Here is an 18,525-nt window from a genome sequence, read left to right on the forward strand (position 1 = left end):
ATATTGAACTCAGTCGATAAATATTCTCTTCCATTATCTGTGCGTAAGCACCAGATCTTAGTATTGAGCTCACTTTCTACCTTGTTCTTGAACTCTTTGAACTTCAGAAAAGTCTCCGACTTCTCCTTCATGAAGTAAACCCACACATATCTTGAGAAGTCATCAATGAATGTCACCATATACTTCATGCCTCCAAGTGATGTTTGCTTCACTGGGCCGAAGACATTTGAGTGTATGAGCTCTAGTGGTGTCTTGGACTGATGCGCTGACTCCTTGAATGGCAATTGGTGAGCTTTGCCAAATTGACATCCAGCACATATTGTATCTGTTCGGGTATCAATTTGAGGAAGCCCATTTACTATGCGTTTCACCATCATGTCCTTTAACTTATTGTATCCCACATGCCCAAGACGTTCATGCCACAGATCAGCGGTCTCATTTTTTCGAGTCTTATCCACGTAAGCTGTTTCAGCAGATAGTACATAGACCGACTCTATTCTTCTTCCTTGCATAATTGGATTGCCAACCACCTTCACTCTCTTGAATACGGACAATCTTCTGGTCCAAAGAGCACATAATTCCCTTCTGCTGTCAATTGTGGTACTGATAGTAAATTCTTCTTTAGGCCAGGGACAAGATACACCTTCTCGAGTTGGAGCTTATGAGAGCCGCCTTCATTTGGAATTATTGTCCTTCCAATGTGAGAAATAGACAACCTTGAATTGTCGGCTGTCAACACGACTCTCTTTCCTTTGTAATCATCCATTGGTTAGCCGCTAAAACACAATGGACGTTTTCATAAAATTAAAGGCTAATCAACGTCATTGGTTAGCCTTTAATTTTATGAATTCTTAGTGCACAATAGTACTTAGGCGACAGTGTTGACCATATATCGTTCAGGCGGTATAACCGACCATATATCACTTAGGCGGCAAAGCCGACCATATAATAGATACAACACAAGTGCACTAAGAACTTAAACACAAACTGAGGCTTAACCGGGAAACTTAACAAAGAACACTTTTATTAATACAAAAAAATGATTACAATATTATGGACTCAACTCACACTCTTACTTCTTCACAACTTCTACTTCTAACTCTTCTTCACTTCATACTTCTTCTCTATTTCACATTTCACTTACTCACTCCTTACACAAATGAACTACTCATCACCCATATTTATACTACCCCATGGAACATTCTAGAAACTAGATATTTCCATGGATAAATATCTAGATATTTTCTACACATACAAATATCTAGATTTTTCCTATCAAATATTTCTAAATTTTTCCTACCATATTCTAAATTCTAGATATTTTCTTATACATATTAATATCTAGATATTTTTCCATACATATTTACAAATTCCATATTATTTCAAATTTGCATTGTATTTTAACAATTGGGACCAAACGAATCCTGCCCCTCTGCTGCATCTTTTGGCTATTCGAAACGTGGGCAAAATTAGAAGGAAAATCTGTTTGTTTAAAGGTTTTTATCATTGTTTTTATGTTATTCGATCCTTTCGTGAAAATTCATTTTCAAGAAAGTTCAATGTTTATACACTTAGTGAATAAATCCTTTAATACTACATACAATTTAGTAATTGTATGACCCGTTCAGGAAATCCTAAACTCGTTGCACTTAATCCAGAACCTGAAAGAGGCTTGATCAAAAGATTAAAACAGGAAAAACAAAAAAAAATTAGGTAGTACTAGTAAACCGAAAACACCGAAAAATATCAAAAAACAAGTAGGAAACATTAGTGGGTAACCAGAAATCAAAACTGAACCTGAAACCATCGTCATTAAAGAAGAAATGGCTAAAGTAATACCTGATCCAAATGATCTACCAATGTGGAATACCAGACAAACTGCTCCCCCTCTCGCTCTTGCACCTATAAGAAGACCTGAAATTGAGGCTGAAAACTGGGAAGTCAAGGGGCAATTTATGCACATGGTTCGTGAGAACCAATTCGACGGAAGACTTAATAATAATCCGATAGAACATCTAGAAGCTTTTGAAGATTTATGTGAACTGTATAAAAACAAAGATGTTTCTTCAGATGCATTTAAGTTAAGAACTTTTCCATACTCGTTAATCGGAGACGCAAAAGCATGGTTGAAAGCATCAAAACCTGATTCTATCACAACTTTCAACGAATTAAGAGATAAATTCATTACCCGATTTTTCCCACCGGCAAAAGCCGAAAGACTTAGAACTGAAATCACCACTTTTAAACAAAAGGCGGAAGAAACTCTTTATGATGCATGGGAAAGATTAAAAAGAATGTTACGAAATTGTCCGCAACACGGATTGCAAAAAGGGCAAATAGTACAAACTTTTTATCGTGGTATTGATGAACATACTCGTGGTATATTAGATTCCTCCGCTGGAGGAGTATTTATATACAAATCACCAAATCAAGCGTATGACATGTTAGAAGACATGTCAGTTCATACTTTTGAATGGACACCGTCTAGAGATCAACAACCTAGAAGGACAGTGGCAAGCCTTGAAGAAAATGAAGACAACAACACAACCATAGCTTCACTGTCGAATCAATTCAAAAAGTTTGGAAGAGAAATAGAGAAACTAAATTCAACAGTTTTAGCATTGCAAGTAGGCTATGAAATCTGTGGACAACCACATTTCACGAAAGATTGTGATATCAATGATCGGCCAATGAACTCAGTAGCACAAGTTAATTTTATGCCCAATCAAAGACAAGGCAATTTTCAAGGAGGGAATTCTAATTATCAACCTGCAAACCCAGGATATCAAAACCCGAAGAATTTTGCTTTTCAAAGAAATGGACCACCTGGCTTTTTCAATAGAAACCAACCTCCATTTCCACCTCAACAAAATTTCCAACAATAACCGTTACCTCAATTACCATATCAACAACAAAATCATAACACGCAACCAGTAGAGAAGAAATCTAACTTTGAAGAAGTTATGATGAATTTTGTCAAAAGTCAATCAGAAACGAATGAGCAAGTGAAGAGACAATTACATCAAGTCCAAATGGGAAATGAGCAAGTGCAAAGGAATCATCAAGCATCAATTCAAAACCTTGAAAGAGATATGGGAAGAATATCCCAATTGCTTGCTGAAAGGCAATCAGGAACTTTACCATCCAACACGCAACCAAACCCTAAGGGTAAGGAAACTCAAAATCCAAGTAATTTTTCGCAAGTTAATTCCATAACTACGAAAAGTGGGTTAACCATTAACCCCGATATTCCAAACCCTCATGCTCCTATTCCTATTTCAAAAGACAAAGAACCTGTGGTGGAAGAAAATATGATGCCAACCACAAACGCACCAAAGACTCAAAATCAACCACCATTGAAGGTATACAAACCTCCAATTCCATATCCGCAACGTTTGAAGAAAGATAAATTACAAGCACAATACAACAAGTTTGCTGAAATGATTAAGCAAATTTGTATAAATGTACCGCTTGTAGATGTTCTTGCGGGTATACCGAATTATGGAAGGTTTATCAAAGATCTTATAGCAAACAAAGGAAAATATGCAGAAGTGTCAACCACATTCCTTAATGAGGAATGCTCGGCAATTTTACAAAAGCAAAATTTGCCACCAAAACTTGGAGATCCTGGAAGTTTCATCATTCCTTGTCTGATGGGAGATTCAGTAATGTACGATGCATTAGCTGATTTAGGAGCAAGCATTAATCTTATGCCTCACTCTTTGTACTTAAAATTGAACTTAGGTGATTTAAAACCAACCAGGATGTGTATACGATTAGCTGATAGAACTTACAACTATCCTATTGGCATTGCTGAAAACCTACCGGTTAAAGTAAATCACTTAATCTTTCCTGCTGATTTCGTTGTTCTTGAAATGGAAGAAGATAGTAAGGTTCCCCTAATTCTAGGGCGTCCCTTTCTAAATACTGCAGATGCAATTATGCGCGTAAAAGAGAAAAATCTTAGCTTAGGTGTGGGGGAGGATAGAATTATATTGAACATAGATAAGGCTATGAAACACCCTATGTCTCCTGATGACGAATGTTTCTAAATAGACATTGTTGATTGTTGTATTGAGGAAGAACTACAAGAACTATTAAATATCGACACCTCAGATTTCACCCCGATGGGTGAAGGTGAAGATTTTGATGTCGATATAGAGTTAGACAAGCTGTTGAAGGTATTCACTGATGAAGAATACGTAGAAGAAGAAATTCCTAGGGAAGATGAACATTTTGAAGAAATTACCAATGGTAATAGGTTCCGGATAAAATCTTCCTTGGAAGAACCACCCACCTTGGAGCTTAAAGAACTCCCGGAACATTTGGAGTATGCTTATCTCCAAGGAACGTCACAATTACCCGTCATAATTTCATCAAAACTTTCCAATGACGAAAAGGGTAGGTTAATGTCTGTTTTAAAAACCCGCAAAAAGGCAATTGCTTGGAAAACAACTGATATTCCTGGGATTAACCCTGCTTATTGTACTCACAAAATCCTAATGGAAGAAGATTTTAAACCCGTGGTATAAAGGCAACGAAGGTTAAACCCTAACATGAAAGAAGTTGTCAAAAAGGAGGTCATCAAATTACTTGATGCCGGGTTAATTTACCCTATATCCGATAGCTCGTGGGTTAGTCCTGTGCAAGTAGTACCCAAGAAAGGGGGTACGAATGTTATTCTAAATGATAAAGACGAACTCGTTCCTACAAGAACAATCACTGGGTGGAGAGTCTGTATAGACTATCGTCGTCTAAACGACGCTACAGGGAAAGATCATTTCCCGCTACCATTTATCGACCAAATGCTAGAACGTTTGGCGGGAAAAGATTATTACTGTTTCCTTGATGGATTCTCCGGTTATTTTCAAATTCCAATTGATCCAAAAGACCAAGACAAGACCACATTTACTTGTCCATTTGGTACTTTTGCCTACCGACGAATGCCATTCGGATTATGCAACGCACCAGGCACCTTCCAAAGGTGTATGATGGCAATTTTTCATGACATGATTGAAGAAAGTATAGAAGTCTTTATGGACGATTTCTCTATTTTTGGAGACTCCTTCAACTCATGTCTCTCAAACCTTGAACGAATGCTAATTCGTTGTGAAGAATCAAATCTTGTTTTAAACTGGGAGAAATGCCACTTCATGGTGAAGGAAGGCATTGTTTTAGGACACAAGATTTCTCGAGCTGGAATGGAAGTAGACAAAGCTAAGATCGACGTTATTTCAAAACTTCCTCCTCCAACCAATGTCAAGGGAATTCGTAGTTTCCTTGGTCGTGCGGGATTCTATCGGCGATTCATAAAGGACTTTTCCAAAATCGCTCGACCCATGATTAAACTTCTTGAGAAAGACAGTACATTCGATTTCAACGACGAATGTCTAAATGCTTTCTCCATTCTGAAAGAGAAACTTACGAATGCACCTATTATGGTATCACCAGACTAGTCCAAACCTTTCGAGCTAATGTGTGATGCTAGTGATTTCGCGCTGGGAGCTGTTTTAGGTCAACGTCAAGATAACAAATTTCAACCAATCTACTATGCAAGTAAAACACTTACAAGAGCTCAGTTGAATTACACAACTACTGAGAAGGAGCTTCTTGCAGTAGTTTTTGCTTTCGATAAGTTTAGATCTTACCTAGTGTTATCTAAAACAATTGTTTATACCGATCATTCAGCCCTAAAGTACTTATTCAAAAAGCAAGATGCTAAACCTAGACTCATTTGTTGGATTCTTCTCCTACAAGAATTCGACATTGAAATCAAAGATAAAAAGGGTGCTGAAAATCTCGTTGCGGATCACTTGTCCCGTCTTGAAAATCCTAACTTAGAAACACTCGACGAATCTGTTATTCACGATACTTTTCCGGACGAGTTCCTAATGAAAATTGAAACGGAAGAAGAAATTCCATGGTTTGTGGACTTTGCCAACTATCTAGCCGCAGGAATTCTTGTTAAAAATCAAACTTACCAGCAAAAGAAGAAATTTTTCGCTGATCTGAAGTTTTACTTCTGGGAAAGCCCTAATCTCTTTCGTATAGGAGCAGATCAAGTTATTCGTCGATGTGTATATGGCAAAGAAGCTAAACAAATTCTAGAGCACTGTCATGAAGGACCGGCTGGTGGACATTTCGGACCAAGCTATACAGCTAAGAAGGTCTTTGACTCAGGTTTTTACTGGCCTACAATTTTCAAAGATGCATACAATATGGTAAAATCCTGTGACGCTTGTCAAAGATCTGGAAATATCTCCAAGAGAGACGAAATGCCACAACAAAGCATCCTAGTATGCGGAGTATTTGACATTTGGGGTATTGACTTCATGGGTCCATTCCCCGCTTCTAACAAATGCAAATACATTCTCGTAGCAGTCGATTATGTTTCTAAATGGACTGAAGCAAAAGCCCTACCCACTAACGATGCTCGAGTTGTTGTCAGCTTTCTTAAAAACCTTTTCTCGCGTTTCGGGATTCCAAAAGCATTAATCAGTGATCGTGGAACTCATTTTACAAATCAATTACTCGAGAAAGTGCTGAAAAAGTATGGAGTTAATCATCGTTTCTCAACTTCTTACCACCCTCAAACGAGTGGCCAAGTTGAAAACACAAATCGAGGTCTTAAACGAATTTTAGAAAGAACGGTTAAGAATAATCCAAAAATCTGGCATCGAAAGCTAGATGATGCGCTGTGGGCATTTAGAACCGCATTCAAAACGCCCATTGGTACCACTCCTTTTCGATTAATATATGGTAAGGCATGTCATCTACCTGTCGAGGTTGAACATAAGGCGTATTGGGCACTAAAAGAATGTAATACAGACCTTGTGGAAGCCGGAGAAAATTGATTCTTACAATTGCATGAATTAGACGAGCTAAGACTTCAAGCATATGAAAACTCGAGATCTTACAAAGAGAAAACTAAGAAATGGCACGATGCTCGCTTAAAAGAGAAGAAAGCATTTGAACCGGGAGACAAAGTTCTAGTTTTTCAATCACGTTTTAAGTTTTCACCTGGGAAACTTAAGTCCCAATGGACGGGACCGTATGAAGTAAAAAATGCATTTCCATCTGGATACGTAAAGTTATATGGCAAGAATGGTGGTACTTTTAATGTGAATGGTCATAGACTTAAATTCTATTATGAAGGGTTCAACAACACTGAAAGAGATGACATCGCATTCTACCCTAAGGACAAATGAATACAAGGAAATTTTAGCTAAACACTCGCCTTCTTAAAACGTTTCAAAATATTTCGAGAGTGGAGCCCGATTGGTCTTTCCCTAGGAGACACTAAAGAACTAGTCTTCTCCCTCCATTCTGAATTTTTTTTAAGTTTTGTATGAAATTAATATGCTTTTTAAATTTAAGTTTTGTGTGAATTTAAAAATAAAATTTACTTTATTTCTTTAAGTTTAAAAAAATGATTTCTAAAATTCGTCGTGAGTTAAACACTAGGTCGTAGAACCGAAATTGCTTTACCAAAGGACGGGGCGAAAAATTTTGTTATCATTATTTTAATATTATTGATCTAAAGTATGCCAAAAATATTATATGAGTGTGGGGTAATATACCAAATGATGTTGTGTCGTGAGGGTACGAAATATACTATTATTTTTAATACAAAATACGTTACAAATTACACAAGTTATTTATTTATTTATAGAGTGGGATATACCTAAACCTTGCTACAACACTATAGGCAGTGTACCTAATCGTAGAGTAGTGTAGTTTTTAGTAAGTCCGGTTCGTTCCACAGGGAGCTGGTGATACTTACTATATTTTTAACAACTATATTTATACAAAATATATATAATTATATAAGTAGTAATATTATTATAAAAGGGGGGTTTTACCGTTTAATGACCGGTTTGTCGATTCTATATTTTAAGCGCAAAGATAAATGATGATAATTAAAGTGCGTAAAATAATGACAATAAATAAAATGACAGTAAATAAAATTGCGAGTAATAAAATGACAGTAAATAAAGATACGATGAGAAATACAATAAAAGAATTATGCTTATTTAAACTTCCGTAATCATGATGTTTGACGTGTTGATTTTAATTTATTACCATGGGTTAATTGTCCTTTGTCCTGGTTTATTTGATACGTCTATCTGGTTTTTGTCCATAATAGTCCATCGGTCATAAATATAAAGTGCGAGTATCCTCGTCAAATTACCCTTATACCCGAAGTCAAATATTCCAACTGATTAAGGATTTAAATGGTGACGCAGTTATCACTTCTGTCAACAATTACACCAGTTATCACTGTATGTAATCCACCCCTGTTTTAATTAGTTTATGAATATTAATTCATCCACTTGATCAGAATGAATAATCAATTACCCAAGCCAATTGATTAATTAAATGATTATAACAGATTCCATATGAACGTCACTAAATAGGACAACCATAATCATTATTAATTATTAGGTTAATTAATTTGAAGATAGGTTCGACAGACTCCAATGAGTTGTCACTCAATTAGACAATACCCCCCATCTATTAATATTCAATAGTCCAATTTCCACAAGTATCGGTCTTTTGCCCAAACCTTAATTATGGTACAAAATCCAATAACCCCGTCTTAATATTTAGTCAAACATCACGATTACTTCGGCTTAAATAAGCATAATAATAACTTAGTTACGAGACATTAATTTAAAAAGGAAGAACATAACTTACAGTGATTATTAATCGTGTAGCGTTACACGGACAGAGTTCTGACTTATAATCCGTAAATCATTTGTTACATAACTAAACTAAAGCATAATTTAAATTATTATTAAAATTAAAATTAAAATTAATATTATAAATATATAATACGTTACATATGGAGAGAGAGATAGATTTTTTTCATTGAAAAGGTATATCCAATACATCGAGTAACAAGGCCTTTTATAGGCAAAAGTTTAATTTGAATTTTCACTTATGACCCCTGAACTATGCTCAATTAACAACTTTTTATTATTTAATATTATTCTTATTATGAATTATTTAAATATTATATTTTATTCTTGTGCATAGTTGACTCGTAATTTTTACACCGTTGCGTCGAGCGTTGAGAGTTGGTTCATGTCTCGGTTCCGGATTTTCGAACGCCCTTTCGTACTATTTTATATCGTGTACTTTGTGTTTTGCGTCTTGTACTCTTGTCATTTTTAGACGTTTCTCATCAATAAATTGAACCACTTTAATTGTATCTTGTACTTTTTAGCTTTTCGGACCTTTGTGTCTTCAAATCGTCATTTTCGCCTTTTGTCTTCGCACTTATTTAATATAAACGGATATTACTTGAAAATGGAACAATTGCAACTAAAATCTTGTCTTTCTTGGGGAATAATACTATGAAATATATGTTCCTTTTTAGCCTTATCACCAAACTTCAAAAATATGTATATATGTTTGTAGTTTATATAAGGGTAAAAGACGCATTTTCAAAGACTGGTATTAAGTTACAGCTTTTTAATTAAAGAGGTTTTAACTCCCTTTCTATACTAATTGCCCTCCTGAATTTTATCTTTTCTGATTTCATTGCAATTGAGGGCATTGCATGATCTCAAGTGTGGGGAGGGATTATAAATTCTCTCGGGTTTATACACTTGACTTATTTTCTAAATTTTGTGAAAATTTTAAAATTTTTTAACTAAATGAATTCAAATCTTGTTTAATATGTTTATGAACGATAAAACTAGGTGTTAATACCGAAATTATTGTTACCTCAAGGAGAACATAAACTGAGAAACTACCAAATTTATGAATTTATTTGATTAAATCAGAAATAAAAAGATTCAAGAAAAAAGCTAAGTGTGGGGAGAATCACATGTTTGTGTGAAGTTTATTGCAGGTACTTTTGCTTTGGGCTGTATAAATTTGTTTTACCCATTAAATTTGAAAAATTAAAGAAAAGATGGATCTACACAATGAATCAATTCCATCATTAAAATGAAGTAAAGTCTTCAGAAAAAGAAACGCGCTTCTTGATTTAGGTCAGGAAGTTGTCGTCCAGACCAGTTGTAGAGTCTACGAAAAACCTTGAAAAGTTTTCTCGAAAATCAGCTGGAAATCCACGGACTTCAGCATCAAACAGGGTCGCCAAGTGGTCAGACTTATCCTATCCATTAGAGGATCTGTCTCGTAAAATGGGGAGGGCGCCGTGCAAATTAGCTTGATAAGACTAATGAATCAGACCCCCAGAAAGGATAATCTCCTTAAAGATTAAAAATCAGCTTTTAAGCCTGATATTACTCAATCCTTGAGATTGACTTTAAAGATTGAGAATTACAAACTCATGGAATTCAATGATATCTAAACTCGAGCTTGAACGAGAAAATATTTTGATCAAATTAAAACCGATTTTTTTCTAAAAACCTATTTTCAACGCGTTCATTACCATTGAACGTAAAATCCTAAGAATTCATCAGAATTCATTAGGTCACCTGAACCAAATCGGGTGTCAATCGTAAGAACGGTGGTTGCATAGCATGGTCAAAGACAGGACCTTGTGCCAGACCGAAAAATTATAGGGTGATCTTTGCTATTTCTCCTACAACGGATAGTAATTGCATCCGACACGTTTTTGGACCATAATCAAATGCATGTCATTAGACATTGCCTTAACAGTTGCTTGTTCAACACTTTCCTTTACAACCGGACGGTAGTTTACCGAAAGGTAATATACGGAGCAAGTATACTGGACGTGTGCTTTCCTAATACAAGGTTAGCAAGTGGGTGACACAAAACCGCAAGTTTTGAGCTAAAATTTAAAAATCTGAAACCCACAAAACCCACAAAAACATTTTGCAACACCGATAAAGGGTTAAATCGGAAAACTTTGTAACAACCCAACATTGATTTACCAAAAACACGACACAAAAAAAAAAATTTCTGTGACTGCCCATCTGGACGGCGTCCAGAAATCGGGACGGCGTCCAGCCTTTACAACTGGGACGGCGTCCAAGGATTTGGGACGGCGTCCCAATGAACTAAAAAGTACTGATCAGTTTTTGTTTACACGCGAGCGAAAAACTCGCTCCCCGACACTTTTCAACGAAACCATTTTCACAATATGACATATTAAGTAAAACTAAGATATTGCCACCATAAAAACAAGTTTTACAACCCCGGGCTCACAATGACCCGTTTTACAAATAAAGTAGCAGTTTCGACCCATTTATCTCTTTAGACGGATTAGAACTCTACAACCCAACCCGATACCAAGAGCATAATCCCGGGGACTACCAAAACCCCCATCCGCGTCCAATTATCCGAAAGCTACACCATCAAGCCCAACCGCTCCTGCACGTCTAGTCTAACAACTAGCTAGCATCAATAACACAATACCTGTAAAAAGGTAAACAACGAGAGGGGTAAGCCGAGGCTTAGTGAATGCAATAATTATACACATACATATATAATATACCTACTTGCAAACACTTACTCACATACCGCATACATGCTAGCAACACAATTAGCTTATCATCACAATTACAAGCTATAACCTCCAATAATCAAGCTAGCATAACAAAAGCATATATAATATGAACAAATATAATATGCTTACGCTACAACACAAATAACCATGGTTAACCAATAGTACAAGGGAACGGCGCTCGCGAAAATGCCATCGGTGTTCATAACATCCGTTAGGGCACTTAACACCTCGCACCACTAACCCCTAGGGTGGCACCTTAACACCTCGGCACATCACCCCGAGTGGCATCTTAACACCTCGATGCAACACTCATTATTTTACGAAGTGGTGTCTTAACACCTCGACACTACACTCCTAGGTGGCATCTTAACACCTCGATGCTACACCCGAGTGGCATCTTAACACCTCGATGCTACACTCTTCACGTGAAACATGGTGTCTTAGCACCTCGACACTACACATTTCACGCTACAACAAATAGATACATTATATACCTAGACATATAATTATTCCACTCACCTCGAATTGCCCGCACAAGTCATAAACGTAAATCGCCTCCAAAAGCAACCGAGCAAACCTTTTACCTATAATACGCATATAGATATACAAACAATCAACATACATTCTCTACGAGAGAATTCGACTTCAACACCCTTAACCAAGGGTTTACACCTATCACCACAAACCGCCCATTTAGACACATAAAGTGGACTTCACCAATTACCACTACGGGTGGTAATTCCGACCCATCCAACAAGTACAATTTAACCAAAATTGCTTATCATCCAATTAATCCAAAATTAAAGTCATTACCAAATTTGACCCATCTAAGTCAACCCATTTTGACATAAGTCCCAAAAACATCTTTAATCACTAACGGCTAGTGACTAACTTTCCAAAATACCATTTAACACTTGAATCAAACATTTATATACTTGGTTCATCAAATCTTGACCCATAACTTAGTTTGACACCGAATCAAGCTTACTTGACCCAAAATACCCATTCGACCCATTTTAACCTAGATTAGGGTTTACACCCAAAAATCAAGTCAACACAAGTGTTCTAAGGTTTAACTAGCACATGCAAGGTCCAAACTAACAATTCCATCAATTGAAACCCTAAGTCACCAATTCGGGTTTACATACATGAATCTTCCCCAAAAACCCCCAAACTTCACAATAAATGGGTTATAACTCTAACTAGCACAAACTTTAACTCAAACAATAATCTTAACAAAGAAATTCGAATTTGGAGCTTACCAACACTACCACCACGTAGCCGTGAACGAGGTGAACAACTTTAACTCTTGAGACCCGACCCGAATCACACTTCTTCTTCTCCAAATCCCCAACTCTCTCTCTCGCTAGAAACTCTCTCTCTCACTAGGGTTTGATGAGAGTGTTTGAGAAGGTGAAATGGGGATAAGAATGAGAGTGGATCAGTTTTAATGGCTCAAAACCGACCCCCAAGTGAAAAGACTCAAATACCCTCTTTTAAAACCTTTAAAATACAGCTGTTGGCCTGTCAGGCACTTTGGACGGTGTCCAAAATGGCCGGACAGCGTCCCACCCTTCATTCTTGGACGGCGTCCCAAAGTCTGGACGGAGTCCCAATGAACTGAGCCTGAAACTGAACTTGTTTTGGTCGTAACTTTCAAACCGTAGCTCCGTTTTTGATGAACCAAATATCGTTGGAAACGTAATGAGATTTACTATCCAATGGTAAGGTTTTAGAACATCAACTCTAATTTTATTTGGGATCCAAATATACGCTTACATGCCTCGTATTTCGAATGACGCTCGAAATAACGTGTAACTGAAAAACGGGTGTTACAACTCTCCCCCACTTAAATTGGATCACGTCCTCGTGATCCGCACAAACACTAGAAGTTAAGCACTTCTCCCACGAACATTTCCGCTTCCAACGCGGAGTCACACAAGTAGTAAACTCATCCGAATCCTCGCTTCGTGCACTAACGCATCATAATACAACAACCGTACTTCACAATCGTCCTAAAAGAAGGACAATTCACCGGTAAGCATCGTCGTCACACCTCACGATTCCTACAAAACACAATAAAGCCCGTCATCCATAACATCATTCGTGAATTCTAAGATACCACCACACGCTAATGATCACTAGCGTGCACTACCGCAATAAACGATATCTCATACACTCAACGTCCAGAATTTCCATTTGGGAAATACGAAAAAAATACCACATTTTCCTCCAAGTTCTCATGGCTGCAACACGCAACAAGCGTCATCCATAACTATATCGCCCTATGCGATCTTCTAAATTCACTACGCCGCGAACCAAGTCTTACATTAATCCAAATCGAGAAGGATTCATGCTTCCTTAAAATTTCGTACTCATTCGGTTCATAACCGTACTACTCGACCGATCATTCCTGAATATTCTTTAGGCCAAGAACCAAACTCCCTCCGGCTCTACACCGGATCATTCCTTTAACGAAAAAAATTTAATAACCCCGCAATAACACTTAAGAAGCACCACTTTCCCGCCGATCGATCCACACACGACTATACGTCACTGGATTAATCCAGGACGACAATAATACACCACGAATTAGACGAAACATCAACACATCGTCATAGGGTTTCTCCTCTGAACCATACAATACGGCTTCCTAGTACTAGCATAGAAGCTATTCGTATACCAAAATCCCGTCAACGGCGAATCATCATCACAAAATTTCCGCAATTCGCCACACGACTCACAAAAATATTCACCACGCCGGGTGAACTTTCCTACCTAGACCGTCCGTTAAGGATGGTCTCGACATTTCAATGCAACTAACAGTCGCATTACTAGGGAACACACTCTCGCAAACAAACAACATCCGCGTGTCTCGATGTGAGACAATCAGAATCGACACTCTCCGCCTCACATTCGTCCATAAAGTGGAATAATCCACTGACAATCTCCACGATTGCGTTTCCCGACAGGGAAAATACGATATTCGTCACGATATCGAACTTGTTCTCATTCAATTATACTGTCCGGGTTTCACGATGTAACACCCCGTCAAAAATCCCTTTAGCGGAATGTTAACTCTGGTCCCAGTGCTTGGCTTGACTTCTACGTAACAGCAATATTCTACAGTGGAAGCAATTAATACCTGAGAATAAAACACCCAAAAAGGATCAACAACAATGTTGTGTGAATTTACAGGTTTTAGGTAAACAATACATTATGTTTAAGAAATACATTTCGAAAATGGTTATTAGTGGAAGACCACCAAGGTTCAATGTTAAAAGTTAGACAACTCCGTGTCCCATTTCAAAAGTTTGTTGACACTACCATGTCAAGTTTCAATCATTTGTAGACAATACCATGTCAATTTTCAAATATTCGTAGACATTACCATGTCAAGTTTTATCTCATTTGTTCGTAAACCACAGTTTTAAATAATGTTGTATAGTATCTGAAGAACAGTTATCAGAAATATAGTTTAGTTTCCTTGACCACGAGATTTTACAAGTACAACTCCAAGTTGCGAAACGTTTACATAATCTATGAGCACCTGAATACTAGCAATGACCCAAGTATAGAATCCACTATACCTGCCTTTACCTCATAAAAATGTTATACACTTGTACGAATGTATTATGTTCAAAATAAATGCACCACAGTTTTTATAGCGGGTGAGGTTGTCAACCTAACGGATCCGTCCATCTAAATTGTGCCTACACCGATGGTATTTAAAGTATTCAAGCTAGAGGCTTTGTGTACAAACTCAATATGCAGATATAGTACTCGTGTCAATACAAAAAAGCATTTGATAATGTAAGTAAAACAGCGTGTATTCTCATCCCTGAAAACATGTAAAAAGCAGGACTGTAGACTCACCTTTGAATAAAGCTCGGATTGAAAAGTGGACAATTTACTTGTACGGTTTATAGCCGAGTAATGCAACCTAAGTATATGTATTTAGGTTGGTCAATAAATATGTCTTAAACAAGTGTGGTTTCATAGTATAAGTTGTCTTATTGCTCGAATCGACGCGTTTCAAAGTAGAAGTCAACATACAGTCAACTAATTCATGCAAGTCAAACAAAGTCAACCGAAGTCAAACCGAAAGTCAAACTTGGTCAAAGTAGTCAACTAAAGTCAACATCAGTAGGTTCATGTCAAATTTTGGTCAACATATCAAACCTAAGTCAAACAACACGTTTTAGATCATAATTGGTCAATTTCACAATTTCAGTTTATCGTTGTGCACAAAGTTCATGTACATGTAGCAAACTTAGCATATTATCTCATAGTACAAAATTCAAGTAAACATGGAAAACTCCAGATCATAAGAATACTCAAAATCAATTCCAAAAAGCCCAGCCAGGGTCTCATACGATAATTAAAAGTCAGGAATCAGAAGGGATACATTTATGGTTTGCCAAGTCAGTTTCTGACCGCGCACTGATTTCGTTTTGGCTATAACCGGAGCTAAGGACATGAAATTGATACAAGACCAGTGGCCATGGTTCAAGGACAAATAAAAATAACACATATCAAAAGTTGAGAAATTTTTGTTTAGCCAATTTGTACAGTTTATTCATGCAATTTGAATGTTCAGTTTTTCAGCTCAAATCAGAATTTACATAAAGTATGGCTCTATTGTGCCCAATGCATAAGGTTTTAGAGATTGACATAAACTAACAATAAGTCACATATCATGTTAAAATTCATATTCCAGAAGCTTACATGTTCATTCAATAAACACAATCAACAGAGTATAAAACAGAGAGCAATTTACAGATTCAATTCTAGTTTCGCTAGTCACATTCGCACGCGATTACCCGAAGATATAGATACAATTAGCCTATGATATCTACATGAAAGATGAAGTAATTTTTGTGTAAATTTCAAATATGCAAAGCTTTAAATCCAGAAGTTAGCACATTTTATCATACAAGGCTGTTTTCATGCAAGTGCTGTATAAATCAACTTTTTCACTAAATCGAGCATATCTCAGGTTATACATAAGTAAACGACATGATATCCTAGTGTAAATTGTGTGTTTTTAAATTACCTATCCAGTGTTATTAATTTCACAAGCCAATTCGTGGTCTATCAAACCCAGATTTCGGATTACACAACAAAAACACAACGTTAATTTCAAATGGACATAACTTGATCATCCGGAAACGAAATTAAGCGAATCCAAAGCCTAAAATCAATAGTTTTTCGCAAGGATTCTGAATATCACATAATATCATACATTTAAAAAGTCAAAATTTACTGTACATGCAATAAACAATTCGGTTTTCGCATTAATCAATCAAAACGAGCAATTTATCGCATCTAGTATTCATCAAACATCAAGACTTGAGTAATAGACAACCTAATCCATGAAACTATAACAAAAATCAGATTTTAAAGATTAGGGTTTATGTAATTATACCTTTGATCACAAAATTAATGATACGCACGCGTAGAGAACGACGATCAGAGCAAGATTGATCAAACGAGTAAGAGCAAACAAGCAAGTTTGATGGTTGATTTGTGTGTGTGAATGTTTGATGTGAAGAAAAAGAGAGGGAGGAGGAATGAGCTGCATTTTTCATAGTTAGGATGGAATGAGAGGATTATCTAACTAGTTATTTAGTGCCTAAAATCAAAAGTCAACAAACATGGGCCTAAAAACCAATAGTCAACAAACATGTGCCAAAACTAATAGTCAACATGCATTGGCTACTCATGGGACCAAGGATGATGAGGTATAAGGTCATGGACATGTGGTCTCGGGCTCGGGTCTCGGGCTCGTTTTGTGTAAAAGCTCGTTCGCGCGTGGTTCGTTTCGAGTGCCGTTAACCGTACCGAATCTCCGGAACGTTAACTAGTCGTTGAAACAAAATCACCGTGTTTAATTCATTAAGTAAATAATAAATTAAATTTCTTTCGTAAGTTCAATAATTATTAACAATAATTATTCTATCGTTTTTCTGAGTTCCGTTAACTGAAAAGTTTTCTAGGCGATTAACTTTAATCGTGTCGTTTCTAGTTTAATTCGTCAACCGAATTAAGTTTACTAATTAATATAACATATTAATTTAAGTAATCCACTAAGGATCAAGTACGCATTTAATTTCTTTAAATACAAAAAAAAAAAAAATTCACGTAAGTTCCATTAACTAACTAACGGACAGTTAACTAAAGTAACGGAAAAAGTTGGGTTGTTACATTACCTCACCGTTATTGAAATTTCGTCCCGAAATTTGGATGATGGCAGTTATTGATGAAAATAAAATATTTTCGTATCATTAGAAATCCACGTTTCAACGTGAGCTTGAATTCTATAATGAAGTTTGCAAATAAAGTTTATACTTATCTTGAATAGTTTGTCTTTCCAGACGTAAGCCTTCATAGATTCTTTTAATAAAAGAATTTGGTCATATACGAGTGTTTCGTCAAATAATATGATAAGATTAAATAATCTTTCGAGATCTCTATACGGATGGACTTCTAAGGTCCGTTCGGTTTCGTAATGAATACCAGTTAAGTGTATAGAATTTCTTATCATCAAGAATATGAATGAAATGATTCGGTTATGTGTAAAAATACGACTGAATATGTCACTAATGGATGTATTGAAGTAATAGTTGTCCGCCTTGACTTTTCGATGTAATCACTATTGATTCTCCTAAATTTAAGGGATTTGAATATAATCGTTTGAAATCTGTGAGATTTGGATTCCGGTAATTAAGGAATTTGAGATTTTCTTTGATTAAATGCGGTGAATTGCCTCGATTGTTGTGCTTGGAATTTTGCTATAAATTAACTTCTTCTGTTTCATTATCTTCACCACTTCTATACTTTCTTCCTCAATTCATACTTCCAAAAGATTTAGAAAATGCTTAATCCAGTTCTGATCCTTGTTATTATATTGACCATATATACAGTCATTCTTCTTTTTCTTTTACCACCAGAGGAATTTGTTTTCTTCTACTATTCCCTTGGGGTTATAATGTTTTTAATTCTCCCGTGTCTTTACGTTGCAATACGTATTGATATACACGGTTTGTAATTTATGTGTTGTTATCGGGCTTTATATT

The 18,525-nt window shown here is 36.4% G+C and overlaps 1 non-coding gene and 1 pseudogene across 1 annotated transcript; both read right to left on the reverse strand.

The window, feature by feature from the left end:
• Nucleotides 1-18,525, reverse strand: part of LOC139887641 (disease resistance protein RPV1-like) — a 103,152-nt pseudogene that overhangs the window by 31,284 nt on the left and 53,343 nt on the right.
• LOC139895506 (small nucleolar RNA R71) lies at nt 2,217-2,323 on the reverse strand. The gene has a single exon (XR_011775942.1). It is a non-coding gene; the product is annotated as a small nucleolar RNA R71 (small nucleolar RNA).

Source organism: Rutidosis leptorrhynchoides, chromosome 2 (genome assembly GCF_046630445.1).
Source record: "Rutidosis leptorrhynchoides isolate AG116_Rl617_1_P2 chromosome 2, CSIRO_AGI_Rlap_v1, whole genome shotgun sequence".
NCBI lineage: Eukaryota > Viridiplantae > Streptophyta > Magnoliopsida > Asterales > Asteraceae > Rutidosis > Rutidosis leptorrhynchoides.